Source organism: Camelus bactrianus, chromosome 3 (assembly GCF_048773025.1).
Source record: "Camelus bactrianus isolate YW-2024 breed Bactrian camel chromosome 3, ASM4877302v1, whole genome shotgun sequence".
Lineage (NCBI taxonomy): Eukaryota > Metazoa > Chordata > Mammalia > Artiodactyla > Camelidae > Camelus > Camelus bactrianus.
This window is the reverse complement of record NC_133541.1, coordinates 22,345,532-22,351,531: the sequence shown is the minus strand read 5'-3', so window position 1 is coordinate 22,351,531 and position 6,000 is coordinate 22,345,532. Positions and strand designations below refer to the sequence as shown.

The 6,000-nt window shown below is 32.4% G+C and overlaps 1 long non-coding RNA gene across 1 annotated transcript in view; it reads right to left on the bottom strand.

Annotated features, from left to right (window-relative positions):
- Positions 1 to 599: 599 nt before the first annotated feature.
- The window catches only part of LOC123617015 (uncharacterized), a 151,804-nt gene continuing 146,403 nt past the window's right edge, over positions 600 to 6,000 (bottom strand). Inside the window, exon 4 of the long non-coding RNA XR_012502632.1 lies at positions 600 to 1,849. This is a non-coding gene — a long non-coding RNA (uncharacterized LOC123617015). The remainder of the gene's footprint in view (positions 1,850 to 6,000) is intronic.

Sequence of the window (6,000 nt, the reverse complement as noted above, 5' to 3'; positions counted from 1 at the left end):
GAAGAAAATGCATACAGAGTTGGGGTGTGAGCTTACAGATAACAAAAAGAATCCAAGTAATCTGAGTGGGGTACTGACAATGCCCACTACATCAGATTTTCATGCTTTGCATTATTATTGAGAATTCTTAATATATTTTATAAATCTAAGTTATTTGATCTTCTTAAAATTGTTCTGGCTTCAACTATATTCCAGGACCCAAATGAGGTATTTCACAGATAGTATTTCCATTTTAATGGAAAACATTTAGATAATATAAGTATTCAAAAATAGAATGTTTTCTGTTATGCATAGTGGATTGCTAATAAATGAAATTGAATATAAACATCAGTATTGGATAGGAGATAAAAATCTATATACTATCCTTCTCAAATCTAAAATTCAGAATCTTTTTAAAATTATTAAACAGGGGAGAAGGTATAGCTCAGTGTTAGAGTACATGCTTAGCATGCACAAGGTCCTGGGTTCAATCCCCAGTAACTATATTAAAAAAATAATAAATAAATCTAATTACTTCCCCCTCAACAAAAAACACAAAAAAATTTTCTTTAATTATGAAACTCATTGAAGAATTTATATCACATAATTTATTGCATGCCTTTCAAAGTAGGGAACAAAACACTCCAATTTTTGGTTTTTCCTCCTATTGTAACAGCCAGATTGGTATTATTTACAAATTAAAGCATGAGGTACAGAAGAAGAGTGGCTCACAAGTGAGTTCTAGGAAGACTTTCAGACTAACACTGCAGCAAGTACATGCCATGACTGCTCTTTGCCATTTTGAAAGAAAGTAACTTATTACTTTTTTTATTTCAGAGGCCTTTATAGCTTGGATATATATTTTATAAGAGAAGACATGTTAATTCTCTAAACAAGTAATTATTCTGTTTAATTACTTTCTTATTAAGAAGCCAGCTGATCATGATTCTTCTTCCACACAATAAAGTCTTCAGATTTTTTTAAGAAATTATATTTAATCTCTTTGTCAGTATTGGACAGTTACAAATGCTCATAACATGTTGAACTCTGTCAGATGCTAGGGATGACACATGTACAAGGAAAACAATATTAAATTTCACTGCTCTCATTTTAGCAGAGCTGAAGTGTGCTGATGTTGAATAGACGGTACGATGTCATTTAAAATGCAAGTCTGAAAAGTTAACTGAGAAATATCACATTTAACAGGATACAAGAGGGGGAATGAACAACAGCATAGATAAGAGTACATTTAGTAAAAAGGCCATTTCATATTTTGGAAGTGGATAGAAGCCCATCAACCTAATACGGAAAGGTGATAACCACATTGCCAGAAAGGGCTACTTTACTGTAATATCTAAAATGATGAGTGATGCAAAATGCTTCTGAGATCAGAATAACGAACTTTGTTTCACTTTTATACTGTCTGATAATTTTCTGTATCGATATGCTGGCACCTGAATTTGTAGATATTTCCATGTCTTCATCAGTGGTAAAATTCTGTCAGTATTTACTTAGGGATCATTTAATTTGCTTTACAAGGCTAAAAAAAACCCTATGCTTTGAGAATCATGAAGTGTCAACAGCATAAAGAATGGAAAAAGGATAAACTTCAAAAAGCACACATTCAGAATTTGCCTTTTATAGTTGTTATCACAAGACAAAGAATTGACACCACGTTACTTGTCAACGGGAGTCGTTCACGGCTGTATAAGGTGACAAGGGAGTGTGAATAAGAAGTGATGCTCAGTGAAGGCTTAACTTTAGAAAACAAGGTAATTCTGAATTAAAAGAGCCACTAGAAGGCACTGAATGCACAGTACTTGGAATTGCATAACAAGGGACATCACATGTCTTTGGCCTCTACCAGTGCCTGTAAGGACAAAAACGAAAGTGATAAACAAGTTAGATAACTCATAGCTAAACTTAAGTCAAAAACAAAGAATTTTCTGTGGGGGAAAAAAAAAAAGAATGGGACTAAATGAACTAAATTAAGGAGATATGCTTGTAAAAATATTGGAGTTCTCAAATTAAGATTTACGTTTCTTTTTCAATAATTAAATTTTTATTTTTAATGAAGTATATTTGATTTACAATATTAGTTTCAGGTATATAACATAGTGACTCAATATTTTTATAGACTAAAGTTATTACAAAATAACAGCAGTATTTCCCAGGGCTGTACAGTATATCCTCATTTTATACTAAGCAGTTTATTTCTTAATCCCCTGTCTCTGTCCTGGCCTCCCCTTCTCTCTCCCCACTGGTAACAATTAGTTTGTTCTCTATATCTGTGAGTCTGTTTGTTTTGTTATATACATTCCTTTGTTTTATTTTTTTAGATTCCACACATAAGTTATCATATAGAGTATTTGTCTTTCTTTGTCTGACATATTTCACTAAGCATAACATACACTATGTCCATCCACATTGTTGCAAATGGCAGAATTCCATTCATTTTTATGGCTGAGTAATATTCCATTTGTATTTATATACTACATCTTGTCTATCCATTAATCTGTTGGATACATAGGCTGCTTCCATATTTTGGTTATTGTAAGTAATGCTGCTGTGAACACTGAGTTACATGTATCCTTTCAAATTAGTGTTTTCATTTTCTTTGACTATATACTCAGGATGGTAATTGCTGGATCATATGGTAGTTCTGTTTTTAGTTTTTTGAGAAACTTCCATTCTGTTTTCCATTGTAGCTGCACTAAGATACATTGGCATCAATTGTGTATGAGGATTCCCTTTTCTCCACATTCTCAGCATTTGTTATTTGGAGACTTTTTGATGATAGACATTTTGACATGTGTGAAGTGATACCTCATTGCAGTTTTGATTTGCATTTCTTTGATGACTGGCTATGCTAAGCATCTTTTCATGTACCTGCTAGCTATCTGTATATCTCCTTTGGACAAATGTCTATTCAGATCTTCTGCCCATTTATTAATGGGACTTTTTTTTTTTATAATTGAGTTGTATGAGTGGCTTATATATTTTAGATATTAATCCCTTATTGCTCATATAATTTGCAAATATTTTCTCCCACTCAATAGGTTGTCTTTTTGTTTTGTTGATGTCTTCCTTTGCTGTGCAATAACTTTTAAGTTTAATTGGGCCTCATTTGTTTATTTTTGCTTTTGTTTCTTTTGCCTTGAGATAGATCCGAAAAGATATACTGCTATGATTTATGTCAGAGTGTTCTGCCTATGTTCTCTTCTAGGAGTTTTATGGTTTCTAGTCTTACATGTAGGTCTTTAATCCGTTTTTAGTTTATTTTGATATATAGCATGAGAAAATGTTCTAATTTCTTTCTTTTACATGCAGCTGTTAAGTTTTCCCAGCACTATTTATTGAAGTGATTTTCTTTTCCCATGGATATTCTTGCCTCTTTTGTTGTAGATTGACCATAGATGCATGGGTGCATGGGTTCATTTCTGGGCTCTCCTTTCTTTCCATTGATCTTTGTGTCTGTTTTTGTGCCAGGTCAAAGCTGTTTTGACTACTGTGGCTTTGAAGTATAGTCCGAAATCAGAAAGCATGATAACTTGAGCTTTGTACTTTTTTCTCAAGATTGCTTTGGCAATTTGAGGTCTTTTGCTGTTCCATATAAGTCTTAGAATTATTAGGTCTTGTTTGGTGAAAAGTGTTGTGTCTATTTTGATAGGGATTGTATTAAACATGTACATTTCTTGGTGTAGTCTGGACATTTTGACAATAGTAATTCTTCCAATCCAAGAATACAGCATCTTTCCATTTCCTTGTATCATCTTCAGTTACCTTAATCAGTGTTTTGTAGTTTTCAGAGTATAGATCTTCACCATCTTGCTTAAGTTCATTCCTAGGTATTTTATTCTTTTTGATAACTTTAAACAAGATTATTTTTTCTTTCTCTTTATTATCAGCGCATAGAAAAGCAACTGACTTCTGTATATTAATCTTGTATCTTGCAACTTCACTGAATACATTTATTCTAATAGTTTTTTGGTGGAGACTTGAGTTTTCCACATATAGTATTATGTGATCTGCAAATAGTGAGAGTTTTACTTCTGCCAATTTAGGTGCCTTGTAGTTTTTTTTTTTCTTCTCTCTTTTCTCCTTGCTGTGGCTAGGACTTCCAATACTGTGTTAAATAGAAGTGTCAAGAATGGGCATCCTTGTCTTGTTCCTGATTTTAGGGAAAAGCTTCCAGCTTTCCAGAAGTAAACATGATACTAGCTGTGGGTTTGTCAAAATTGCTCTTTATTATGTTGAGACATGTTCCCTCTATACACACTTTGATGAGAGCTTTTATCATGAATGGAGTTGAATTTTCTCAAATGCTTTTTCTGGATCTATTGAAACTACCATGTGATTTTTATCCTTCCTTTTGTTAATGTGGTGTATCACATTGATTGGTTTGCAAATGTCAAACCATTCTGTGACCCTGTAATAAATCCTACTTGATCGTGGTGTATGATTCTTTTTATATACTGTTAGGTTCAGTTTGCTAATATTTTGTTGAGGATTTTTGCATCTATATTCATCAGATATATTTGTAGTTTTCTTTTTTGTAATGTCTTTCTCTGGTTTTGGTATCAGGGTAATGGTGGCCTTGTAGAATGAATTTGGGAGTGTTCCATCCTCTAATTTTTTGGTTATTTTGAGACAGATAAGGTCTTCTTTATATGTCTGATAGATAGATTCTCTTGTAAAGCCATCCAGTCTTCGACTTATGATTGCTGGTAGTTTTATGTTTTGTTTTGTTTTTTATTACAAATTCAGTTTCACTAATGATCAGTCTCTTCAGATTGTCTGTTTCTTCCTGATACAGTCTTGAAGGGTTGTATGTTTCTAGAAATATATCCATTTCTTTTAGGTTGTTTAATTTGTTGATATATAAATGTTCATAGTAGTATGATTTTTTTGTATCTATGATATTGGTTATTATTTCTCCTCTTTCATTTCTTATTTTGTTTATATGTGTTCTTTTTTCTGGGTTAGCCTGGCTAAATGTTTCTCACCTTTGTTCATCTTTTGAGAAAAACAGCTCTTCATTTATTAATCTTTTCTAATCGTTTTGTCTCTATTTTATTTACTTTCCTTCTGATCTTTATTATTTCTCTCTCTCTGCTGACTGTGGGCTTTGTTCTTTTTTTAATTCCTTTAGATAGTAATTTACGTTGTTTATAAGATTTTTCTTGTTTCTTGCCGTAGGCATATATTACTATAAACTTCCCTGCTTTTGATGCATCACATTGATTTTGTAAGTTTGTGTTTCCATTCTCATTAGTCTCAAGGTGTTTTCTGACTTCCTCAATGAATTCTACTTTAACCTATTGGTTTTTTAGTCACATGTTGTTTAGTCTCTAAGTTTGTGTTCTTTTCCCGTTTTCCTTCCTGATTTAAGTCTTACACTGTTGTAGGTAGAAAGGATGTTGGATATAATTTCTGTCCTCTTAAATTTGTTGAGACATGTTTCATGGCCAACATGTGATCTATCCTGGCAAACATTTCACATACGCTTGAAAAGAATGTGTATTATGGTGTTTTTGTATGGAATTTCCTATAGGTTTTCTATTAAGTCCAAGATGTCTAATGTGTCATATATGATCACTGTTCCCTTATTGATTTTTTTTAGTCTGGATGATCTATCCATTGATATATATGTTGTATTAAAGTCCCCTACTATTATTACATTATTGTCAATTTCTCCCTTTATAGCTGTTAATATTTGCTTTATATATTTAGATGCTCCTGTATTAGGTGCATATATGTTAAAAAGTATCAAGAAAAGAATATATACTTGTTATCACATAGAATGCCTTCTTTGTCTTTTGTTATAGCTTTTGTTTTAAAGTCATTTTGCCTGTAGTTTATCCTTGCTTTCTTGTGTACAGTTACATAAAATATCTTTTCCCATCCCCTCAACTTTCAGTCTGTGTATCTTTAGCTCTAAAGTGGTCTCTTGAAGGCAGCAAATAGATGGGTCTTGGCTTTTTATCCAAGGTCACCTTTCGTCCTTTGAAAAAAATTTAG